Here is a 27,060-nt window from a genome sequence, read left to right as displayed (position 1 = left end):
TTTCTTGCTCTTCCGTGGTTTGATTTCCTTATGTATTTTGGATATTTACCCGTTTCCAGACGTATCATTTACATTTTTTCTTTGAGTTCTCTCTTCACTCTGTTGTTTCCATTGCTGTGCAGGTCTTTTATTTTGATGCCACCTCATTTCTCTATTTTTGCCCTGCTTTTGCAGTCACATCCAAAAAAATCATTCCCAAGACCAGTGTTGTGGAGGTTTCCCCCTACGTTTCCTTCAGTAGGTGTACAGTTTTAGTTCTTATATGTTGTTTTGAATCTATTTTGAGTTTTTTATATGGTGTAAGTAAGGGTCTAATTTAATTCTTCTGCATGTGGAGATCCAGTTTTCCCAATACCATTTATATGGTGTAAGTAAGGGTCTAATTTAATTCTTCTGCATGTGGAGATCCAGTTTTCCCAATACCATTTATATGGTGTAAGTAAGGGTCTAATTTAATTCTTCTGCATGTGGAGATCCAGTTTTCCCAATACCATTTATATGGTGTAAGTAAGGGTCTAATTTAATTCTTCTGCATGTGGAGATCCAGTTTCCCAATACCATTTATATGGTGTAAGTAAGGGTCTAATTTAATTCTTCTGCATGTGGAGATCCAGTTTTCCCAATACCATTTATATGGTGTAAGTAAGGGTCTAATTTAATTCTTCTGCATGTGGAGATCCAGTTTTCCCAATACCATTTATATGGTGTAAGTAAGGGTCTAATTTAATTCTTCTGCATGTGGAGATCCAGTTTTCCCAATACCATTTATATGGTGTAAGTAAGGGTCTAATTTAATTCTTCTGCATGTGGAGATCCAGTTTTCCCAATACCATTTATATGGTGTAAGTAAGGGTCTAATTTAATTCTTCTGCATGTGGAGATCCAGTTTTCCCAATACCATTTATATGGTGTAAGTAAGGGTCTAATTTAATTCTTCTGCATGTGGAGATCCAGTTTTCCCAATACCATTTATATGGTGTAAGTAAGGGTCTAATTTAATTCTTCTGCATGTGGAGATCCAGTTTTCCCAATACCATTTATATGGTGTAAGTAAGGGTCTAATTTAATTCTTCTGCATGTGGAGATCCAGTTTTCCCAATACCATTTATATGGTGTAAGTAAGGGTCTAATTTAATTCTTCTGCATGTGGAGATCCAGTTTTCCCAATACCATTTATATGGTGTAAGTAAGGGTCTAATTTAATTCTTCTGCATGTGGAGATCCAGTTTTCCCAATACCATTTATATGGTGTAAGTAAGGGTCTAATTTAATTCTTCTGCATGTGGAGATCCAGTTTTCCCAATACCATTTATATGGTGTAAGTAAGGGTCTAATTTAATTCTTCTGCATGTGGAGATCCAGTTTTCCCAATACCATTTATATGGTGTAAGTAAGGGTCTAATTTAATTCTTCTGCATGTGGAGATCCAGTTTCCCAATACCATTTATATGGTGTAAGTAAGGGTCTAATTTAATTCTTCTGCATGTGGAGATCCAGTTTTCCCAATACCATTTATATGGTGTAAGTAAGGGTCTAATTTAATTCTTCTGCATGTGGAGATCCAGTTTTCCCAATACCATTTATATGGTGTAAGTAAGGGTCTAATTTAATTCTTCTGCATGTGGAGATCCAGTTTTCCCAATACCATTTATATGGTGTAAGTAAGGGTCTAATTTAATTCTTCTGCATGTGGAGATCCAGTTTTCCCAATACCATTTATATGGTGTAAGTAAGGGTCTAATTTAATTCTTCTGCATGTGGAGATCCAGTTTTCCCAATACCATTTATATGGTGTAAGTAAGGGTCTAATTTAATTCTTCTGCATGTGGAGATCCAGTTTTCCCAATACCATTTATATGGTGTAAGTAAGGGTCTAATTTAATTCTTCTGCATGTGGAGATCCAGTTTTCCCAATACCATTTATATGGTGTAAGTAAGGGTCTAATTTAATTCTTCTGCATGTGGAGATCCAGTTTTCCCAATACCATTTATATGGTGTAAGTAAGGGTCTAATTTAATTCTTCTGCATGTGGAGATCCAGTTTTCCCAATACCATTTATATGGTGTAAGTAAGGGTCTAATTTAATTCTTCTGCATGTGGAGATCCAGTTTTCCCAATACCATTTATATGGTGTAAGTAAGGGTCTAATTTAATTCTTCTGCATGTGGAGATCCAGTTTCCCAATACCATTTATATGGTGTAAGTAAGGGTCTAATTTAATTCTTCTGCATGTGGAGATCCAGTTTTCCCAATACCATTTATATGGTGTAAGTAAGGGTCTAATTTAATTCTTCTGCATGTGGAGATCCAGTTTTCCCAATACCATTTATATGGTGTAAGTAAGGGTCTAATTTAATTCTTCTGCATGTGGAGATCCAGTTTTCCCAATACCATTTATATGGTGTAAGTAAGGGTCTAATTTAATTCTTCTGCATGTGGAGATCCAGTTTTCCCAATACCATTTATATGGTGTAAGTAAGGGTCTAATTTAATTCTTCTGCATGTGGAGATCCAGTTTCCCAATACCATTTATATGGTGTAAGTAAGGGTCTAATTTAATTCTTCTGCATGTGGAGATCCAGTTTCCCAATACCATTTATATGGTGTAAGTAAGGGTCTAATTTAATTCTTCTGCATGTGGAGATCCAGTTTTCCCAATACCATTTATATGGTGTAAGTAAGGGTCTAATTTAATTCTTCTGCATGTGGAGATCCAGTTTCCCAATACCATTTATATGGTGTAAGTAAGGGTCTAATTTAATTCTTCTGCATGTGGAGATCCAGTTTTCCCAATACCATTTATATGGTGTAAGTAAGGGTCTAATTTAATTCTTCTGCATGTGGAGATCCAGTTTTCCCAATACCATTTATATGGTGTAAGTAAGGGTCTAATTTAATTCTTCTGCATGTGGAGATCCAGTTTTCCCAATACCATTTATATGGTGTAAGTAAGGGTCTAATTTAATTCTTCTGCATGTGGAGATCCAGTTTTCCCAATACCATTTATATGGTGTAAGTAAGGGTCTAATTTAATTCTTCTGCATGTGGAGATCCAGTTTTCCCAATACCATTTATATGGTGTAAGTAAGGGTCTAATTTAATTCTTCTGCATGTGGAGATCCAGTTTTCCCAATACCATTTATATGGTGTAAGTAAGGGTCTAATTTAATTCTTCTGCATGTGGAGATCCAGTTTTCCCAATACCATTTATATGGTGTAAGTAAGGGTCTAATTTAATTCTTCTGCATGTGGAGATCCAGTTTTCCCAATACCATTTATATGGTGTAAGTAAGGGTCTAATTTAATTCTTCTGCATGTGGAGATCCAGTTTTCCCAATACCATTTATATGGTGTAAGTAAGGGTCTAATTTAATTCTTCTGCATGTGGAGATCCAGTTTCCCAATACCATTTATATGGTGTAAGTAAGGGTCTAATTTAATTCTTCTGCATGTGGAGATCCAGTTTTCCCAATACCATTTATATGGTGTAAGTAAGGGTCTAATTTAATTCTTCTGCATGTGGAGATCCAGTTTTCCCAATACCATTTATATGGTGTAAGTAAGGGTCTAATTTAATTCTTCTGCATGTGGAGATCCAGTTTTCCCAATACCATTTATATGGTGTAAGTAAGGGTCTAATTTAATTCTTCTGCATGTGGAGATCCAGTTTCCCAATACCATTTATATGGTGTAAGTAAGGGTCTAATTTAATTCTTCTGCATGTGGAGATCCAGTTTTCCCAATACCATTTATATGGTGTAAGTAAGGGTCTAATTTAATTCTTCTGCATGTGGAGATCCAGTTTTCCCAATACCATTTATATGGTGTAAGTAAGGGTCTAATTTAATTCTTCTGCATGTGGAGATCCAGTTTTCCCAATACCATTTATATGGTGTAAGTAAGGGTCTAATTTAATTCTTCTGCATGTGGAGATCCAGTTTTCCCAATACCATTTATATGGTGTAAGTAAGGGTCTAATTTAATTCTTCTGCATGTGGAGATCCAGTTTTCCCAATACCATTTATATGGTGTAAGTAAGGGTCTAATTTAATTCTTCTGCATGTGGAGATCCAGTTTTCCCAATACCATTTATATGGTGTAAGTAAGGGTCTAATTTAATTCTTCTGCATGTGGAGATCCAGTTTTCCCAATACCATTTATATGGTGTAAGTAAGGGTCTAATTTAATTCTTCTGCATGTGGAGATCCAGTTTTCCCAATACCATTTATATGGTGTAAGTAAGGGTCTAATTTAATTCTTCTGCATGTGGAGATCCAGTTTTCCCAATACCATTTATATGGTGTAAGTAAGGGTCTAATTTAATTCTTCTGCATGTGGAGATCCAGTTTTCCCAATACCATTTATATGGTGTAAGTAAGGGTCTAATTTAATTCTTCTGCATGTGGAGATCCAGTTTTCCCAATACCATTTATATGGTGTAAGTAAGGGTCTAATTTAATTCTTCTGCATGTGGAGATCCAGTTTTCCCAATACCATTTATATGGTGTAAGTAAGGGTCTAATTTAATTCTTCTGCATGTGGAGATCCAGTTTTCCCAATACCATTTATATGGTGTAAGTAAGGGTCTAATTTAATTCTTCTGCATGTGGAGATCCAGTTTCCCAATACCATTTATATGGTGTAAGTAAGGGTCTAATTTAATTCTTCTGCATGTGGAGATCCAGTTTCCCAATACCATTTATATGGTGTAAGTAAGGGTCTAATTTAATTCTTCTGCATGTGGAGATCCAGTTTTCCCAATACCATTTATATGGTGTAAGTAAGGGTCTAATTTAATTCTTCTGCATGTGGAGATCCAGTTTCCCAATACCATTTATATGGTGTAAGTAAGGGTCTAATTTAATTCTTCTGCATGTGGAGATCCAGTTTTCCCAATACCATTTATATGGTGTAAGTAAGGGTCTAATTTAATTCTTCTGCATGTGGAGATCCAGTTTCCCAATACCATTTATATGGTGTAAGTAAGGGTCTAATTTAATTCTTCTGCATGTGGAGATCCAGTTTCCCAATACCATTTATATGGTGTAAGTAAGGGTCTAATTTAATTCTTCTGCATGTGGAGATCCAGTTTTCCCAATACCATTTATATGGTGTAAGTAAGGGTCTAATTTAATTCTTCTGCATGTGGAGATCCAGTTTCCCCAATACCATTTATATGGTGTAAGTAAGGGTCTAATTTAATTCTTCTGCATGTGGAGATCCAGTTTCCCAATACCATTTATATGGTGTAAGTAAGGGTCTAATTTAATTCTTCTGCATGTGGAGATCCAGTTTTCCCAATACCATTTATATGGTGTAAGTAAGGGTCTAATTTAATTCTTCTGCATGTGGAGATCCAGTTTTCCCAATACCATTTATATGGTGTAAGTAAGGGTCTAATTTAATTCTTCTGCATGTGGAGATCCAGTTTTCCCAATACCATTTATATGGTGTAAGTAAGGGTCTAATTTAATTCTTCTGCATGTGGAGATCCAGTTTTCCCAATACCATTTATATGGTGTAAGTAAGGGTCTAATTTAATTCTTCTGCATGTGGAGATCCAGTTTTCCCAATACCATTTATATGGTGTAAGTAAGGGTCTAATTTAATTCTTCTGCATGTGGAGATCCAGTTTTCCCAATACCATTTATATGGTGTAAGTAAGGGTCTAATTTAATTCTTCTGCATGTGGAGATCCAGTTTTCCCAATACCATTTATATGGTGTAAGTAAGGGTCTAATTTAATTCTTCTGCATGTGGAGATCCAGTTTTCCCAATACCATTTATATGGTGTAAGTAAGGGTCTAATTTAATTCTTCTGCATGTGGAGATCCAGTTTTCCCAATACCATTTATATGGTGTAAGTAAGGGTCTAATTTAATTCTTCTGCATGTGGAGATCCAGTTTTCCCAATACCATTTATATGGTGTAAGTAAGGGTCTAATTTAATTCTTCTGCATGTGGAGATCCAGTTTCCCAATACCATTTATATGGTGTAAGTAAGGGTCTAATTTAATTCTTCTGCATGTGGAGATCCAGTTTCCCAATACCATTTATATGGTGTAAGTAAGGGTCTAATTTAATTCTTCTGCATGTGGAGATCCAGTTTTCCCAATACCATTTATATGGTGTAAGTAAGGGTCTAATTTAATTCTTCTGCATGTGGAGATCCAGTTTTCCCAATACCATTTATATGGTGTAAGTAAGGGTCTAATTTAATTCTTCTGCATGTGGAGATCCAGTTTCCCAATACCATTTATATGGTGTAAGTAAGGGTCTAATTTAATTCTTCTGCATGTGGAGATCCAGTTTTCCCAATACCATTTATATGGTGTAAGTAAGGGTCTAATTTAATTCTTCTGCATGTGGAGATCCAGTTTCCCAATACCATTTATATGGTGTAAGTAAGGGTCTAATTTAATTCTTCTGCATGTGGAGATCCAGTTTTCCCAATACCATTTATATGGTGTAAGTAAGGGTCTAATTTAATTCTTCTGCATGTGGAGATCCAGTTTCCCAATACCATTTATATGGTGTAAGTAAGGGTCTAATTTAATTCTTCTGCATGTGGAGATCCAGTTTCCCCAATACCATTTATATGGTGTAAGTAAGGGTCTAATTTAATTCTTCTGCATGTGGAGATCCAGTTTCCCAATACCATTTATATGGTGTAAGTAAGGGTCTAATTTAATTCTTCTGCATGTGGAGATCCAGTTTCCCCAATACCATTTATATGGTGTAAGTAAGGGTCTAATTTAATTCTTCTGCATGTGGAGATCCAGTTTCCCCAATACCATTTATATGGTGTAAGTAAGGGTCTAATTTAATTCTTCTGCATGTGGAGATCCAGTTTCCCAATACCATTTATATGGTGTAAGTAAGGGTCTAATTTAATTCTTCTGCATGTGGAGATCCAGTTTCCCAATACCATTTATATGGTGTAAGTAAGGGTCTAATTTAATTCTTCTGCATGTGGAGATCCAGTTTCCCCAATACCATTTATATGGTGTAAGTAAGGGTCTAATTTAATTCTTCTGCATGTGGAGATCCAGTTTCCCCAATACCATTTATATGGTGTAAGTAAGGGTCTAATTTAATTCTTCTGCATGTGGAGATCCAGTTTCCCAATACCATTTATATGGTGTAAGTAAGGGTCTAATTTAATTCTTCTGCATGTGGAGATCCAGTTTCCCAATACCATTTATATGGTGTAAGTAAGGGTCTAATTTAATTCTTCTGCATGTGGAGATCCAGTTTCCCCAATACCATTTATATGGTGTAAGTAAGGGTCTAATTTAATTCTTCTGCATGTGGAGATCCAGTTTTCCCAATACCATTTATATGGTGTAAGTAAGGGTCTAATTTAATTCTTCTGCATGTGGAGATCCAGTTTTCCCAATACCATTTATATGGTGTAAGTAAGGGTCTAATTTAATTCTTCTGCATGTGGAGATCCAGTTTTCCCAATACCATTTATATGGTGTAAGTAAGGGTCTAATTTAATTCTTCTGCATGTGGAGATCCAGTTTTCCCAATACCATTTATATGGTGTAAGTAAGGGTCTAATTTAATTCTTCTGCATGTGGAGATCCAGTTTCCCAATACCATTTATATGGTGTAAGTAAGGGTCTAATTTAATTCTTCTGCATGTGGAGATCCAGTTTTCCCAATACCATTTATATGGTGTAAGTAAGGGTCTAATTTAATTCTTCTGCATGTGGAGATCCAGTTTTCCCAATACCATTTATATGGTGTAAGTAAGGGTCTAATTTAATTCTTCTGCATGTGGAGATCCAGTTTTCCCAATACCATTTATATGGTGTAAGTAAGGGTCTAATTTAATTCTTCTGCATGTGGAGATCCAGTTTTCCCAATACCATTTATATGGTGTAAGTAAGGGTCTAATTTAATTCTTCTGCATGTGGAGATCCAGTTTCCCAATACCATTTATATGGTGTAAGTAAGGGTCTAATTTAATTCTTCTGCATGTGGAGATCCAGTTTCCCAATACCATTTATATGGTGTAAGTAAGGGTCTAATTTAATTCTTCTGCATGTGGAGATCCAGTTTCCCCAATACCATTTATATGGTGTAAGTAAGGGTCTAATTTAATTCTTCTGCATGTGGAGATCCAGTTTCCCAATACCATTTATATGGTGTAAGTAAGGGTCTAATTTAATTCTTCTGCATGTGGAGATCCAGTTTCCCCAATACCATTTATATGGTGTAAGTAAGGGTCTAATTTAATTCTTCTGCATGTGGAGATCCAGTTTCCCCAATACCATTTATATGGTGTAAGTAAGGGTCTAATTTAATTCTTCTGCATGTGGAGATCCAGTTTCCCCAATACCATTTATATGGTGTAAGTAAGGGTCTAATTTAATTCTTCTGCATGTGGAGATCCAGTTTCCCAATACCATTTATTGAAGACCCTGTCCTTTCCCCATTGCGGGCTCTTGGCGCTTCTGTCAAAAATCAGTTGACTATAAATGTATGACTTTATTTTTGGATTTTCTATTCTATTCTATTGGTTGATGTCTGTTTTTATGCCAGCACCATGCTGTTTAATTATAATTACTTTATGTTTTTAAGTCAAGGAGTGTGATATATTCAGCTTTGTTCTTTTTGCTCAAAGTTGTTTTGGCTATATATGGTCTTTTTGTGGGTCCATATGAATTTAAAAATTGTTTTTTACATTTTTGAAAAAAATGACATTGGCATTTCAAAGAGTTTGCATTACATCTGTAGATTGCCTTGGGTTGTATAAACATCTTCCTAATATTCTTCTAATACATGAACATGGGATATCTTTCCATTTATTTGTTTTCTTTCATTTCTTTTATGAGTGTTTTATAGTTTTCAGTATGCAGATCTTTTACCTCCTTAAATTTACACCTCAGTATTTAATAGTTGTTGCTATTGTGAGATTTTCCTAATTTCCTTTTCACATAGCTCATCAATAGTAGCTGGAAACACTACTGATTTCTGTAAGATGATTTTGTATTATGCAACTTTACAGAATTTGTGTATCAGTTCTACCAGGTTTTAGTTTTGTTCTGGTGGAGACATTACAGTTTTCTGTATATGGTTATGTCATCAGTAATTACAGATGATTTAACTTCTTCCTTTCCTATTAGGATGCCTTTTATTTCTTTCTCTTGTCTAACTGCTCTGGTTAGGACTTCTAGTACTATGTCAAAAAGTCATGAGGGTCATACATGGCCTCCATAGCTAATCTGTTTTTTACCACGAGACCAGGTTGAATTTTGTCAAATGCTTTTTCTGCCTCCATTGAGGTGATCATATGATCTGATTCACACCCTTCATTTTGTTATGTGGTGTATCACATTTATTGGTGTGCATATGTTGAACCATCCTTGCATCCTAAGGATAAATCCCACTTCATCATGGTGAATCATTCTTTGTGTTCGTGAATCCAGTTTGGTAATATTTTGTTGAGGATTTTTGCATCCATGTTCATCAGGGATATTACTTGGTAAGTTTCTGTCCTTGAAGTGTCTTTGTCTGGCTTTAATAACAGTGTAACACTACTCTTGTAAAATGAGTTTAGAAGTATTCCCTCTACTTCATTGTTTTGGAAAAGTTTGAGAATTTCTATTAGTTCTATAAATGTCTGGTAAAATTCAGTAGTGAAGCTGCCTAATCTTGGGCTTTCCTTTGGTGGGATGTTTTTCATTACTGGCTCAATCTCTTTTCTTGTTATTGGCTTATTCAGATCTTGTTTCTTCGTGATTCACTCTTTGTAGGTTGTATATGTCTAGGAATTTATTCATTTCTTTAGGTCATCCAATTTGATAGTGCATAATTTCATAGCAGTTTCTTATAATCCTTTGTATTTTGGTGATATCAGTTGTAAATGTCTCCTCTTTCACTTCTGATCTTATTTGAGTACTCTCTTTTATCACTAGTCTAGGTAAGAATTTGTTTTTATCTTCCCCGCCCCCCCCCGCCAAAAAAAAGCACAACTTTTAGATTTGTTCATTTTTTTCTAGTCTTTATTTCAACTGTGATCTTTGTTATTTACTTCTTTATGCTAACTTTTGGGCTTAGTCTGTTCTTTTTTTAGTTCCTTTAGGTGAAAAGTAAGATTGTGATCCTTCTTTGTTGATGTAGGTGTGTATTGCTGTAAATTTCCATTAGGACTGATTTTGCTGCATCACGTAAATTTTGTTTCCATTTTCATTTGTCTCAAGGTAATTTTTTATTTACTTTTTGATTTCTTCTGTGAACTATTAGTTGTTTGGGAGCATGTTGTTTAATTTCCACATATTGCTGTATTTTCCACCAGAATTTATTCTTGTTCTTGATTTCTAGTCTCATGCCATTGTAATCAGAAAAGGGACTTGATATGATTTCTGTCCTCTTAAACTTAAGATTAGTTTTGTGGACTAACATACAATATATCCTGGAGAATGTTCCATGTGCATTTGAGAACAAAATGTATTCTACTGCTTCTGGATGGAATGTTTCGTATATGCCTGTTAGGTCCATTTGGTCTAAAGTGTAATTGAAGCCCATTGTTTCTTAATATTGATTTTCTGTCTAGGGGATCAATCTGCCCACTGTGAAAAGTAGAGTATTGAGGTCCCCTATTATAGTATTGCAGCCTATCTCCCTCTTCAGATCATTTAACAATTGCTTTATGTATTCAGGTGTGTCAATGTTGGGTGCATATATTTTTACAATTGTTATGTCTTCTTGGTGAATGAATCCCTTATCATTATATAATAAACTTCATTTCTTTTTATAGTATTGACTTAAAGTCTATTTTGTCTGATAGAAGTATAGCTACCTCTGCTCTCAATTTCCATTTATGTAGAATATCTTTTTCCATCCCTTCACTTTCAGTCTATGTGTATGTTTAGTAGAAAAGTGAATCTCTTGCCGGGCACAGTGGCTCACGCCTATAATCCCAGCACTTTGGGAGGTCAAGGCGGGTGGGATCACCAGAGATCAGGAGTTCCAGACCAGCCTGACCAACATGGAGAAAACCCATGTCTACTAAAAGTACAAAATTAGCTGGGTGTGGTTGTGGGTGCTTGTAATCCCAATTACTCAGGAGGCTGAGGCAGGAGAATTGCTTGAACCCAGGAGGTGGAGGTTGCAGTGAGCCGAGATCGTGCCATTGCACTCCAGCCTGGGCAACAAGAGCAAAACTCCGTCTCAAAAAGAAAAAAAAAAAAAAAAGAAAGAAAGAAAAAGAAAAGAAAAAAGAGTCTCTTCTAGGTAGTATGTGGTTGTGATTTAAAAAAAAAAAAAAAATCCGTTCTGTCATTCTATGTCTTTTTTTCTTGGAGAATCTAATCCATTTACATTCAAGGTAACTATTGGTAAGAAATTGCTAGTGTCATTTTGTAATTTGTTTTCTGATTGTTTTGTAGCTCCCTTGTTTCTTTTTTCCCTACTGCTACCTTCCTTTGTGGTTTGGTGGTTTTCTGTGGTGGTGTGCTTTGAATTCTTTTTTTTTTTTTACAGTCTATGCAACTACCATTGTATTTGCCATAAGGCTAACTTAAAACATTTTATCCTTATAACAGGCTACTTTAAGCTGATAAAAACTTGCCTTTAGTTGCATACAAAAACTCTGTGCTTTCACAACCCCCCACCTTTTATGATTTTGATGTCAAAGTTTACATTTGTTTTTTAAAATTTGTATCTCTTGACAATTTATTGTAGCTACAGTTGTTTTTAAGTTTCATCTTTTAAACCTAATACAAATAACATTGCTTTACATGCCACTTTTACAATAGTAGAGAATTCTATGAATTACTTATACCATTTAGTTTTTTACTTTTATGTTTTTCATTAACTAGCAGTCTTTTATTTAAGCCTAAAGAACTCCCTTTTAGTAATTTCAGTAGAGCAGGCCTAGTGGTGACAAACTCCCTTAGGCATTGTTTATCTGGAAAAGTGTTTATTTCTCCCTTTGCCAAGTAAAGTATTCTTATTTAACAGTTTTGTTTCTTTCAGCACTTTGAATATCCCACTCTCACTGGCCTGTAAGATTTTTTGCTGATAAAGCCACTGAATCTGTATTGGGGCTACCTTGAATGCGATATGTTTCTTATCTTTGCTGCTTTCAGTATTCTGTGTCTTTGATTTTTGATAATTTGGTTGTGACGTGTCTTGGTGAACTCTTTGGGTTGAATTTGGTGATCTCAGCTTCCTGTTCCTGAATTTTGTCATCTTTTCTCAGATTTCGGAATTTTTCCGCTATTCCTTCCTTAAATATGCTTTCTAGGCGTTTTTCTTTCTTTTCTCCTTAAGGACCTCCTATTATGCAAAAGTTAGCTAGCTTGATGTGTCCTATAATTCTTACAGGCATTCTTTTTTGTTTCTCATTGGATAATTTCAAATGTCTTACCTTTGAGCTCACTGATTCTTCTGCTTGATCAAGTCTGCTGTTGAAGTGTTCTACTGAGATTTTCAGTTCAGTTACTGCATCCTTTATCTTTAGAATTTCTAGTTTTTGTTTATATTTCTTTGTTAAACTTCTCATTCTGTTCATATGTTGTTTTCCAAATTCCATTTTTCTGTCCATATTTTCTTGTACTTTGTTGAACTTCTTTTAAGAGGATCAGTCTAAATTACTTGTCATTTCTCTATTTCTTCTGAGTCTGTTTCTGGAGCTTCGATATCCAATGTACACCAGGAAGTTTGCTAATTCCATAGTAAATGTTAGAAATGGGTTTTTTATTGGTAAAATCAGTGGCTTGCTAATTTATATGTTAGAAACTGGCTTGCACTGGTGAAGTTGAGGGCATTCAATATATGTATCCTGGCTAAAATACTTCTAGAGAACCTCTCCACCTTGCAAGAATAGGGTACAGGAATCTGAGGAGGCCTTTAACATGGCCCTCAGAAAGGACACACAGGGCTTGACCCCTAAACATATAAACATATACAGCAATGAGGTGAGAACATGTTTTGACTGATGCCAGTAGTTAACACAGCAGAGCCTAATGCTGGTCACTGTTGCAAATAACTTGTGTAATAAACCTTCAATTTAAGTTGAGAGGCTGTAAGCCCTGAAAGCAAAGGGCTTACAGTACCTCTTGCATGAACACTCCTGTGTGTGCTTTCTAAGAAATGCTTTAAAAATAATGCATGTGGCACAAATTGATTTGACACTGGCTCTTTATAAGCTGCTATCAAGGTTATGGGGAATAGCTAACTCCTACCCACTTTCCCTGACAAATAGGAACTGGTAGTTACCTACCAAAAGTATGTAAAAGCTGTATCTGACCCAAAGGCCAGTTAGGTCAAAACACCTTGAAAGGAGCTCAGTTTAAGGAAATCAGTGGTGTCACAGTGCCCCACTAATGTGTGTACAAGATTTCATAGTTTGACTATAGGATGTGCTTAGTTTCACAGATGAGTCTTACTTGTGATACTTTTAGAGCAAAAGTCAAAGATGATTTAAAAAAAAACATTTCAAAGAATCATAAAGAATAAATGCCTCCTTAGGAAGTCTTCTGGAGTTCTGTCCACTTCCCTTAGGTGGCTCTTTACTGTGCCCATCTCATAGCCTCTCTCCCTCCATTTGGTGTATTGCAGAGTAAAGCTCACTGTTTACAGGAGTGGTAGAAAGTGTGGTCCTTTCCTAGACTCCTTTTTCCCTTCCCCTTCTTGTTTTTGGGAAGATGTGTTTGATAATAGAGTTAGATGACAGACTGACAAATGACTAACACATTTAGCTGAGCTACATAAGCAGATGTCAGTTTGATGTGAAGGGTTTAAAAGGTCTATGAATTCTCTGGGGACTCCTCCCCCAGACCTGAAGGATCAGGTGCTGCCTTCTATGCCACCTGTGCAGAGGGCAAAAGAGGAAAACCATACTCGTGTTCAGTGTGAATAAAGGGGATATTTGAACTCTGTGTAGACCCCTCATTGGAAGGGTGTTTCTCCTCCTGCTGCATCCACAAAGAGCACTCCTTAGCCTTGCCTTTTGTCAGTTCTCTCCCCAATAAGGTTCTGAGCAGAGAACCCAGTGCAGTTCAGAGACTGAAGTCTGGTTTCCCAGGTCTGAGTTCTAGCTCTAGCTCTCCGTGTAACTTTGGCATGTCCCAAAGTAACTTTCCACAACTTGACAGGTGTTACTTGAGTATTGGATACAGGTGACTCTTAGCCCATCTGTGCTTCAGAGATGTCATCACTTGGGCCACATAACCTCTGGACACCTTTCCTACTTTCCACAATTTCAGAGCAGATGGGAGCTCCTGCTGCCTCTGAGCTTCAGTGAATTCTCACTTGTTGGAGGGAAGCTTCAAGCATCTTGTATCTTTTGTATCTTTCAAGAGAAAGCACAGTCAGCAAGAATATGTAGCAGATGCTAGTGAACAGCAGTGATTAGGGTTGAATGCTGGATTTAAATATGGAGCTTAGGCTGTGAAGGAAGCCTGAAGAACCTAGAGCTCCATGAAGCTGCTCTCTGTGAGATCTGACACCATTTCCCACTGAGGAGCCTTGGGTCTAATGGGTAGCACTGATTCCACATAGAGTATGTGAGTGCAATATGCTGAAAGCGAAGAGAATAAAATGGTGGCTAACATGATGTTCCAAACTTTAAACAGGAGAAAAACACACAATTCCATTATGTATAAGCACCCACACAGAGATCAGGAGAATAACCTCATTGGCGAATCAATGACCTATGTGGGGAATTTAGGGTAGAGCTGAGATTGAAAAAATGGGCCAAAGTCAGGTGGCCAAGGGCCTTAATACCTTGTATACAAGATGTGTAGTCAAGAAAGACCATGCCTTACTTATGCAGCAATTCCCTTGGGCCTACAAAGAACTGCCTAGCCTGGGACTGTTATAGAGAAAGGCTACAATGTTCCAGTGACACAGGGACTCCTCCATATATATATGCGTGCTCAGTTGGCTCTGTAATAAATCTTACTTTTATTTATTAACTTTTCTTGCACATTGGCTTGGTGCATCAGTTGGAAGTCAGAGGCTGAATGAAGTGAAGACTGAGCCAAAGGAAGTTCTCAGCCTTTAGGGAGGCTGAATTCACATTAAACACACAATAAACAAATGAACTCACATTATAAAGGAGAGAGTCAGAAGATCCTAGTGGCTGGTGTCACTGGGCCGTATGTGCCCGAAGTGCCTATTCCTTATAGGGATCCACTCCCAGGGATGATGAGCTACATCCTTAGTAGGCTTTATGCCTATGTTCTCCTGGCCATTGGCTCCTCCAGGGCTGGCCTTTTGCAGTCTCTCTGTAGAGGTTCCTGTGGCTGGTTGGATATAGGCCTTCACAGAAGGGTCCGTGCCTTGGCTCAGGTTACAGGACTGGTAATCTTGCTTTGTTAAGAGGAATGTTATTTCCCCACTTCCAAATTCTCCAGGGAGATGGAATGTCAAAGATAGTATCACTGTAGCACCTACATCCTAGGTTCCAGAAGCAGAGAATATACTGAAGCTGTAGAAAGGCTTATTAGTCTGTGTCAGAGATTAACTGGATGGGAGGACCATTTCTGGGATGGTGTATACAGAACTGGAGAACTGGATAGGGAGTCAGAAACAAAGAGCTGAAGACGATGTCTTTGAAGTTTCCAAAGTGGATAACTAGGTCAACAGAATATTATTCAAGAAAGTATTAACATAGGATTGAGATGCAGTCAGTAGTCATGGAATTGAAATTTCAAAGTATATACCTCATGGATCTCAGGGGTGTTGAGCTGATCACCTGGGCTAACACTCCTATGACCCTAGGGAAAATCAAATGGCCTGGTCCTGTGGCCATGGTAGGGGTGTCATCACCTTAATCAAACTGGGACAGTGCTGTTGGATATTCATCTGGAACTTGTTGCAGACCCACATTTTGCTGGGTTTCACCACAACCAAGGCCTTTTTGATCCTTTTCTCGGTTAACATCAGTACATCATTGCAAAGTTAATCCTCATATAATAAGGGATGAAACTCATTGCTTATAAAAACAAGATTTTTACAACTCTAAAATTGTTCAAGCATATGGGCATATTTATAGTTGCAGGCAGTGTTTCAGGTGCAGACTGTTCTTGGCTGCAGTGGTTGTTTACAGGCAGCATCTGTTCAATATTTTATGATTATCCCTGAATGTTTTAAAGCATAGTACTGGGCTCTGCTGACCGTACAACAAACTGGCATTTTTGACCTATAGGGCCATGGGCTAGGAGATACAGTTCTGAGGGGAAGTGAAAGATAGTGAACAACTGCACAACTGACCCTTTGTTAGTTGCAATAAAGCAACCCAACCACCCAACCCACTCTGATGGCTTTCCTACTATTTAAGGTTGGTGGTGTCAAAGAGACACCCTCCTGTACAGTGTGCAGTGAGTCAACATCATTTCCACAAAACCTCCTTCCTGCACAAAGGACTTATCATAGTTGGTTAAGAAGTAAAATTTTCCTGTATCAGTCACAGGAGTTCACCAGTTAAGATACTGTTAGCTGAAGACTTTTGGGGTGACTTAATGAAATAGCTCAGCCATGTGGTTTAAAAACGGGATTCTTCTATCCTCCACACAGCTGTCCATGCATCTGCATCATCTCAAGGCTGGTCTCCTTGGTGGTAGAAAGGCTGACAGTAAAAACTGGAGCCACATGATTCCTTGCTTAGGCACAGTGTTTCTTCATACTCTCACATGGGAGCAGGCATGTTCTTTCCCCAGGCTCACAGTAAACACTCTTGTCAAATCTCACAGGCCCAAAGTGCTTTTGGTTATCCCCATTCCAAGCCAATTTGTGGCAGGGATGATAGCATTACCCTGACTGCCTTAGACTAATATACCTACTGCACTTCTAGGGCTGGGGATAATTTTGAGGTCAACCATTCAAACTGCATGGCAGTTATTCCATGGAAGAAGTATGGTCTAAATCTTTGGGGCAACCTGAATTCATGAAAACTCTCTTAGATTTATGTAACTAATTTTAGAATTCACTTCTGTACCATTTAATTTTACTAATAAAAATACCACCTTTACCCAAAATGTCAGCCAAGCATAAGGCTCCCTTGGGACAGAAGGAATTATCAAAGCTTTGTGTTTTTATGCATAGTAGCGTTTGACAAAGAAATAACTCTGAAGGAAGGAGAACAACCAGGCAGAGTCTAGATGCACGGAAAAGAAGTCTTTGAGGCTTGGTAGGCAGAAGGAAAGGGCAGGACTACTTCAGGAATACAGTGTTTACGTAAAAGAGGTTGGGGTCTGTTGATCTTGAGGAGAAATGATGATGGACTGGAAAATAGGAGTGAGACAGTAGAAGAGGAAAGGATATGGATGATGTATATACTGTATGGCTAACCATCATATAGATAGTAGTTGTTAGATGGTTAGCTATTTAAAGAAAGAAACCTGAACAAGTAACAATCTTGAGTTGCAAAGTGGCTGGAGTCACACAACAGACTAAATTTCTGGTAGAACAAATGCAGCAGCTTATGTGAAGATTACCATGTCTGAAGCTGGTTAGAAAAGGTCTAACATCCAACCAAAGTCACAGTTCTTGAGCTCAGTACACAGAGACAGACTGCTAACAGCTGATGTGTCCCCAGCGAGAGAGTCCTCATTTATATCCTCATTCTCCTCTTCTGCCTCCTTTTTTGTTTGTTTGTTTTAAACCTTTGGGAAGTCTCATCATTCAATACAGTCTAATATATCACAATAACAGAGGCAGCCCAATTTCTACAGATTGACTAATTTCATCCTTGAAAAGTTCATACAATAAAACTATATAATGCATCATTTTCAACCATCCTTTAGAAAAATTCCCCTATTAAATGTTAACTCTAAACCCTTTATCTCTGTTAATAACCTTACTAAAAACTTTCCCATCCCTGCCTGCCAGGGAGATCAAAAGAAATCACATTTAAGAAACCTCCAACACCTGTACCTGACTGAAAAGCAAACATACAGACCTTTCAGTCCTGCCCCTACTATTCCACTCCTATCACACAGAGACACGGTAGACATCCCCTTGGGAAGCAGATAGCTCTTAGGTGGAAGCTAGGCCTGCAGTAAGCAGGCCAGGAAACATGTCTCCCAGGACCCATACTCTTGGGAGAAGCACTTGGCCACCAGACAGCATGTCCTGTCAACCTACAGAGTTCTTAAAAACAAACACTGGACCGGGAATAGAACCCTGTGGTCACAGTGCCCACAGTTCACTAAGCACCCTCACAGGTCTTTGACAGAACACTGACTGCCAGGTCCCCTGGTGGGCAGAGAAATGGAAGATTCCCAGGCCCAACTGAGCATCTCAGGGAAGAACCACAAGCAGAGCCAACTGCCAGAGCTGGTCGGCCAGCGTTGGCAACTAGGGAAGCAAGTGCTACACCGTATTTGGAGAGAGCATAAAACTCAAGGAAATAGAGAAGTCCTACTCAATTCTGTTCTTCAACGGGAAACAAGAGAACTTGCGAAAAAGAAACCCAGTTTTCTGGAGTCCATGGAGAAATATGAAGCCAATGCTCGACTAACAGAGCAGAAAGCCTTTTATAAATAATGCCAGTCAAAGCTCCAAAGGTCAGAGCTGATGCAAGCCCGATTGTTCTGACAATTTCCTAGGTTGCTAGGCAACAAGGAGCTGGTCAAACAGCTCACCTTCAAGGACATACTTTATAATACCACCCTGGTAGATGAGAGCGAGGCAGCAGTGAAGGCAGTAGTCAAGAACAGGAGAGGAAGGTTAACAGCAAGATGCTCTTCAGACAGTCTGGACAAAGACAGTCTCTACCCAGCTCTCAGGAGTGGCCTGCTTAAGAAGGTGGAGGCCCAGGCAGCTCCCAGGGCGACCCTAAAGACAGACTCCAAGGAAAAGGGTGTGAGGGCAATGGTGAATATAAGGAGGTCCCAGTAGGCAGAGCAAGTCAGCGCAGGTTTTCTCTTTAGAGTCTCTGAACAGTGAAGAGAAGCTTTCTGTGGACAGCATTCCACTACTATGGGAGGGGAAAGGTGCCATGACAGACTTCTCCAGTGGGGCACACAAGCGTTGTACAGTGATCCTCAAGATCCAGCCATTGGCAGGAAATCGAAAGGCAAGCTTCTTAATTACATAGTCTATGGAGACAGAAGTGTGGAGCACCCTCAAAATAAAAGGCCAAGACCCAGGAACAACCTCCACAATCTGGAGTATATACAAATGAACCCAGGCCTGCTGACTCAGATCCACGCCATCCTAAAGCGGGGGTTTCTCATGAATGAAAGGGCTGAGTATTTGGTGTAGAGAATCAGAAGTCTCCCACTGCCCACACATTTTCTCTTCAAAGATTTCTTTTCCAAGAGCCCCTTGAATAAAGGAAGGGAGGGAGCACTGAATGCCCCAGAAATCAGAATGCATGATGCAGGAAGAGGGCAGTAAATAGTTCTCAAAGAGATCAGAAAATCAATTGGAAGCAATTTCATTACCACAAATAACAGACATTTTTTCTAAGAAAGGCACCCCTTCCCTTTCCACCCAATTGTCATTCAGCAACTACTGAATACTTACCAATGAGAAACCTTACCCCTGACCTCAAGGCTGCTCCTGAGCTCTGGTAGAAAATGCTTTCCTCATCTATAAAACATGGCAAGCAAGGCAGGATTCAACAGTAAGAAAGTGAACTCAGGGCACAGTAGCACCGCAGGACTTCAAATGGAAACATGGAGACAAGCAGTGAGAACAGGCAGCAAAATCAGGGCAGCTGAGGCTGGGACCAGGGCATCTGGAACTTTCCACACCAGCTTGGATCTCCATGCCAAACAACAGTTTTCAAGGAAAGATATCTAAGAGGAACATGACTCTGGGAAACTTTTTGGCAGTACTGCTTACTGCATACTAGAAAGTAAAAGAATTTGGGGAACATTCACTAATTTGCTTCTTCAGAGGCTTGGGTAGGGAACAGGAACAGGAACCTGGCTCTAATTTCTGATCTTTTATCAGTAAAAACAATCCAACAAATGAAAGTTAGTCAATGAGAGAACTGGGAGGGTCTGCCCTCCCTCCTGCTTCCTTGAGTCAAGCCTTCTTGGGGGGACCTCCTGACATTTAATTAAGCGAAGACAATGTCCACTGAAGGAAGCTGACCTGAAAGTGACACGCTACTGTGAAATGAGCATGAAGTAGGAGCTTGTTACATATGTGAAATAGCCAGTGCTCTTGAGCAAAGCGCTTCACAGCTTGAGACCCAAGTTTTCTCCTCTGTATCCTGAGGGCTGGGCAAGATGATCTGTCAGGCCATTTTTACCCCTAAGCCACCAAAATCCAATTGCTTTAGCTTGTCACAAAAGCAGGTATCGAATGGCTGGCTATCCTGCAGTCCCTCCAGTCAACACCCAGACTTTTTCCCTGAGGCAATGTAAGACAACAGTTAACATATTTTTATCAATTAGGTGGTCATGAGATAAATATATATGGGAGGCGGCAGTTTTTCACTTAAAATGAATATAATAATGGTACAGCTCTCTTTTGAGTAATATTTGTTTCTTAAATATTTAAGTTCCCTAAAGACGGGCACGGTGGCTCAAGCCTGTAATCCCAGCACTTTGGGAGGCCGAGACGGGCGGATCACGAGTCAGGAGATCGAGACCATCCTGGCGAACACGGTGAAACCCCGTCTCTACTAAAAAAATACAAAAATCTAGCTGGGCGAGGTGACGGACGCCTGTAGTCCCAGCTACTCGGGAGGCTGAGGCAGGAGAATGGCGTGAACCCGGGAGGCGGAGCTTGTAGTGAGCTGAGATCCGGCCACTGCACTCCAGCCTGGGCCAGAGTGACACTCCGTTGCAAAAAAAAAAAAAAAAAAAAAAAAAAAGAATAACCCAAGAAAGTGAAATCAATGTCACAAAGCACATGGCTAAATAACTGCAGGTTTGCAGTGCCATGTGTGAGATCAGATGACAGAAGGGAGGCCCACCTTCAGGCAGAGGCTTCTCATGTTCCCTGGAGTGGCCATGTGCTCTTCTACACGACTACTTCCACTTTGGTTACGCAGAAGCTATTTAAAGCACACAGATGGTTGTGATGAGATAAAAGCCACCCTTAAGTGAATGGAAATTATAGCATGATTTGAGGGTGGGGGTGGAGGTGGGAGTAGAGATGGGTAGAAAGGAGTGCAAGAGAAACAAAGGAGCCTTCATAAAATTAAAGTCACTTTGGATAACATGATTGATTTACTCAACACCTTCTTAGGAACATAAAGCAAACAAGTGGGTTCTCCTTTTACTGCTTTTCTGAAATGAGCTCCACTCAAGAAAGCAACATGGGGGTTGCGCTGTCCCTGCACAGTGGCAGGAGAGTGTGAGGAGCAGCTGAAGGCCAGAACAGCTCCATCCAAGATCATTCTCACATGCAGGAACCATTCTTATACTACCTTTTACTGGCCATTTCTGTAGAAATGTGGAAGTCTGGTTGACAAATCAGGCCCTTGGACTTTGCAATCACAGGGGCATTCAAACATTCATTCAACAAGTATGTGTGTACGGGGCAGTGGAGCAAATAAAACAGATACGCTCCTACTGTCATGAAGCTTAACATTTAAGGAGGGAATTAGGCAGTCATGAAGTAAACATAAAAATGCAGATTGTAATAGGCACTATGGAATAATGAATACTTTGGGGAACACAATTTAAATCTGAAATATATCTCAGTTCCATTAACGCATGTTGAAGGTGAATGGCATGGCATTTTTTTTTTTGCTGGATTTAGGGCCTGGATGCAAGCATATTGGGGTAACTTCTGAAATGCATCGTAGGGTAATGCATTTCCTTCCATTTGGGCCCAAGTATATTATTTACCACCCAGTTGTGACGAGCTGGGATCCTCCTGCTCAATCTCAGCTTGAAGCACTTGGAGGTTACCTGCCTGCTGTGGGTGATTATTTTGGAGCAAGGTACTTCATTTGCCTCAAGAAACAGATTTGATACCACTACTGTCCCCTTTTGGAACGGAGAAGTAGGCAAGACCCCAGTGTGAGGCAGAGTGATGGGATCTTTAGGATGCCAGAGTCATTACATCATTATGTAATGTATGTAATTGATGTAACTGATGATTTTGGAGTTTATATATTTCCAAAGTTTCAAAATATTTTCACTTGGCTGATTTTATCTTTATGGTGATGACAGTAAGTAGATATATGCCCTCCTTAAAAGTTACAGTGAGAGTTGACATTGGGAAAAGGGAGGCTTGGCCAGGGTTATGCAGATACAGTAGGGAGGAGGATGCAAAGTTTCTGAGACACCCCAGTAACTGCATGGATCCACAAAGCACATGGACAGTCTGCTCTGTGCACTGGAGGTACAGCCACGAAGACAAAGTCTCTGCCCTCATGGGGCTTGGTGTCTGTCTGCTGGAGCAGACAAACCAACCTGCTTTTTCTCATATGCCTCTGCTGTGGGTTCCTTGTGTAACTCTCAAATGCTAGCATTTCCATGGATCCCATCCTTGTCCTTCTCTCCTCTCTGCCTTTTCCAGGATAATTTTCCTGGCCACGGGTTCAGCTATGGTCTATGTGCTGGAGTCATACATTTTTATCTTCCGTGTACATTTTTCTCTAGACCCGTATTTTTAACTGCCTCAGGACAGCTCTCCCTGGATATCCCTCAGACACAACTAAAACATCATTCAATTGTACTATTAATAATTTTCCTTTCAAAACCCACTCTTCTTCTCTGTAGACCCAACAGCAACACTGTCCACTCAGCTCTCAAAACCTGAAATGGGGGAGCTGTCTTTGACTCTTAACTCTCCCATGCATGGGCACTGAATCAATCACCGAGTCCCTAGCATTTCTTGGACTCTGGCCTCCCTTCTATCCTCAGATTGTCTGCCTTTTAAAAATTACAGCAATAACTTAACTGCAAAGACCACATGTACACTTGTGCTCTTTCAGTTTGTAAAAAACATAACATGTAAAACTGATTATGTCTTTGCTTCTTAACGTCTGCAAAATAAAGTCCAAAGTCCTTGGTATGGTCTGTAAGGCCCTCATTATCCCAATCTCATCTTGATCCCTTAGAGCCTGACACTCAGACATACTCAAGAGCTTCCGCCTATCTGCCTCACATACACCTATCCTGTCTGTCAAGATTCGGCTTGACCTTCATCACCTATCTGCAGTATTTTTGGATCTGAATTCTCTGCCCACATTGTACTTGCACATACTTCTTTTATCCTTAGTGGTTTGTACTTATGCCTGCTCTAACTAGACTGTCTCCCTGTAGTAGACTCCTTGATTCAACAAAGCAGCTCTCAATCAGCCTGAAATCCATGGCACCCTGCAAAATGGCAAACATTCAATAGGTATTTGCTCAGTAAATGTTAATGAAAGGAAAAAAATTCAAACTTCAGTTGGAATAGGATTAGAGACAACTTAAAAATTAAGTTTCCCATAGAAATCTTCCTCATCATAAATATCATCATCCTAAATGTCCCGAGTCTTTCCCCAGGTCTAATCTGCCAAATGATGAAGACTCTCTTTCTCACTTTGTGTGTGGGAGAGGCAGGGGCAGAACACTTTTTTTTTTTCTTTCTGTAAGTCTGCTCTCTGGATTCATTTTTCTGGGGATGAAATCTCAGGCTGTGTAGCTTTTCTGGTCCCTTTTTGGTAATCAACAATTTTTCTAGGGTATTAAAAATACCTAGAAAAAATCATCAGTTTTTCTAGGGTATTAAAAAGCTCACACCTTTGAAACATCAAGTCGCCAAACTCTCTTAATTGAGAACAATTCTGCCTCTTACTGAGGCCTTTGAGTGGGAAGCTTAAAGACAGCAGTGTGGGGAAATCGGTTTTTCTTTTCCTCCCTCCACCTTCTTTCCCATTCGAAAGCTGCTGCTGCCCTTTCTGGAGGGGAGGGAATTAGAAGAAAAGATCCTGCCTTACCCAGTCACTGTTAATTATTACTTTGAGCCAGGGTGGGGAATGACTCTTTCCTGGAATACACACTGCTGGGAACCACCGCTGAGATTCTCTAAGCTGGCAGCTTCCAACCTCTCCTCCTTCAACAGCTTCAACATTATATGGCACTCAGCTGCAGGGTGCCTGGCTCCAGGCAGGCAGCCCACTTGTGCAGGGTACTTTTCCAGATGGCTCATAGTCCATCTCTTTTCAGTGACCAGTGTGGCCCCTGGGAAACATACATCTTGACTCCATTATTGGTGGGAGTACTCTTTAGTTAGTTGCCACAGGCCACTTCAGACACGTCTTACCCTGAGACCCTTTTCAGAGTCAGGTACCATCCCTGTGTCTCCTAGCATCTAAAGATCACAGCTGAAGGTCTCCAAGTAGTTCACTTAAAAAATACCTCAGTAGGTTTAGGAACAGGGAAAGCCCCCAATTCATTCTGAGAGCTGTATGACTCTCATCCCCAAACCAGACAGATACATAATATGAAAACTACAGACCAATATTCCTTATGAATATACATGCAAACATTCTAAACAAAATACTAGCAAACCAAATCTAGCAGCATAGAACAAGGTTTATGTAGCATGGACAACTGAGATTATCCCAGGAATGCAAGGTTAATTCAATATACAAAAGTCCATTAATACAACATATTAACAGAATAAAGGACAAAACAACATGACAATCTTGATACAGAAGAAGCGTTTGACAAAATCCATAGCCCCTCCTTTTTTTTTTTTTGATTAAAAAACACTCAGTAAACTAGGTTTAATAAAAGAATTTCCTCAACTTGATGCAAACCCACAGCTAACATCATACTCAATGCTGAAAGACTGAATGCTTTCCCCCTAAAATCAGGAACAAGAAAAAGATGTCTGCTCTTGTCACTTCTATCCAGTACTGTACTGGAGGTGCTAGCCAGTACACTAAGACAAGAAAATGAAATAATAAGAATCTAGACTGGAAAGGAAGAAGTAAAAGTATTTCTGTTCACAGATGCATGATCTCATAAGCAAAAAATACTAGTGACCAAAAAAAAAAAAAAAAATAGAATTTTAGAAAAGCTACAATATACAAGATCAACATATAAAAATCAATTTTATTACTAAGACCAGTGATGAATACAAAAATAAAAATTAGAAAATAATCATATAAAGTGGCATCAATGAAATACTTAGAAAAAAATTAAAGACGTCGAAACTTGTACACTGAAATCTATAAAACATCACTGAAATAAACGAAAGACCTAAGCAAATGCAAAGACATCCCACAGTCACGGAACAGAAAACCTAACACCATTAAAACAGCAGTGATTTCTCAAATTTATCTACCAATTCAACGAAATCCTTATCAGGATCCCAGCTGTTTTGCAGGAATTGACACAATGATCCTAAAATTCGTATGAAATGCAAGGGACTGAAAATAAACAAAATGATTTTGGGGAAAAAAAAATTGGCGGACTTGCACATCCCAAATCCAAACTTAGTACAAAGCTACAGCAATCAAGACAGTGCAGTGTAGTATAAGGATAGACATATATGACAACAGAGTTAAGACTGAGAATCCAAAAAGTCTTACATTTATGGTCAACTGTTCTTTGACAAGGGTCCCAGGACCATTCATGGGGAAATAATAGTCTTTTCAACAACTGGTGCTTGGGCAGATGGATATATAGATACCAATGCACTTATGAAAAAATGGATGAAATAGGAAGCTTCACTACATTCTACTGCATGCTGGGTCATTTTCAATCATTTAGGTGGCAACACTGACAAGGTAACAGAAAAATGGAGGCAATAACATGTGAAAGGCAAAATGGTTTTTTTTTTTTTTTAAAAGGGACAATAGCCATCATGAATTTACTTACACTCCAGGCAAAGGTTATTAAAAGAAAAAAAAAAAAAATCCTGAACTGAAATGTGGAAGGGGTATCAAGAGCAGACCCTAAGACATTCCATAAGAATTCCAGTGACTCCTCACTGTTCAACTACGAAACGTACCGTACCCCACCATGCCGTGCTACCATGGAAGCACTGGAGGCACTTTGGGGGCTGATGAAGTCTTCATGGATGAGGTACTTTAAAAATCTGGTCATGAAGAGTATTTGAGAAATGACAAGATGCTGGGTAGGAATGCAGGGAGAAAAGTGTGTAACCCACGGCCAAATTGGAAAGGTCAGTGAGGGGGTGATTTGTGGAGGCACTGAACGCAGAGAATATTAAAATTAGCAAGATGGTGTTCTTGCACAATGAAAAGGATTGGAAGAGGGAGATCAGAGCCAGGGAATTAAATTAGGCAGCTGCTAAGAATGTCCAGGTGAGTCAGAGGATCAGGACCTGTAAGGGCAGTATAAATAGGGGAGGAATGACGGAAGGGGTTTACGGGGAAAGAACTGACAACCTGTGACAATTGAGGAATGAGAGATTTGATGATCAGGGTGAAGGTTACATTTCGTAAAAAGAAACAAAGAATGGTTGATAGAGATGCAAGATGAAGAATTTTGTTTTTAGGCCTACTGACTTTGAGGTAGCAGAAAGAAATCCTGGAGACAGAGGTCTGAGTAGAAGATACAGAATTGGGGAAGAATCTTTGGGAATGCCTGAGGTTGACCAGAGAGGACTGGGCAAGAACAGGTAAGGACTTTAAGCAGAATTGGAGGAGTATCCATCCAAAATCTGGGTAAATTGGGAAAGAAAAATAAGCAGCCAGAGAAGCAACAGCTCAAGTTAGGGTACAGTCAAGGTTATAGATAAGTGTTACTGATTTTGGCAATGAGGAGGTTATAAGGATCCTTGAAGACTGTACCTTCAGTGAAACTGTCATGGATTAGTAGCCTTTCACAGTGATACCTACCCCACACCTGCATCAAAATCTTGCAGTGGCTGTTAACCAATGCCAACCCACTAACAGGGAGGGGAGAAAAAGACTTGGGACTCTGTACTTGTAAAACCCTCTACCTTCCCCAGGCAATTCTTTACACACTAACACTGTTGAGGTAAAAGGAGGCAACCAAATGAGGGAGCAAATGGAAGGTGTGTTTTGGATTATATAGTGGCCCATGGAAGTGTGGGAGGGGTACAGATGGCCCTTAGACAGACACTGGTGGAAAGTCAGAAAAAATTGCGGTAAGCAGGTAAAGGGATCAAGAGTACACAGGGACTGGTCTTGGGAC

At 39.1% G+C, this 27,060-nt stretch overlaps 1 long non-coding RNA gene across 1 annotated transcript in view; it reads left to right on the top strand.

Moving 5' to 3' along the window:
* Positions 1 to 27,060, top strand: part of LOC104656432 — a 76,437-nt gene that overhangs the window by 47,181 nt on the left and 2,196 nt on the right. The window lies entirely within an intron of this gene.

Source organism: Rhinopithecus roxellana, chromosome 5 (assembly GCF_007565055.1).
Source record: "Rhinopithecus roxellana isolate Shanxi Qingling chromosome 5, ASM756505v1, whole genome shotgun sequence".
NCBI lineage: Eukaryota > Metazoa > Chordata > Mammalia > Primates > Cercopithecidae > Rhinopithecus > Rhinopithecus roxellana.
The sequence above is the reverse complement of the archived record's forward strand: the minus strand, read 5'-3'. Positions and strand labels throughout refer to the sequence as shown.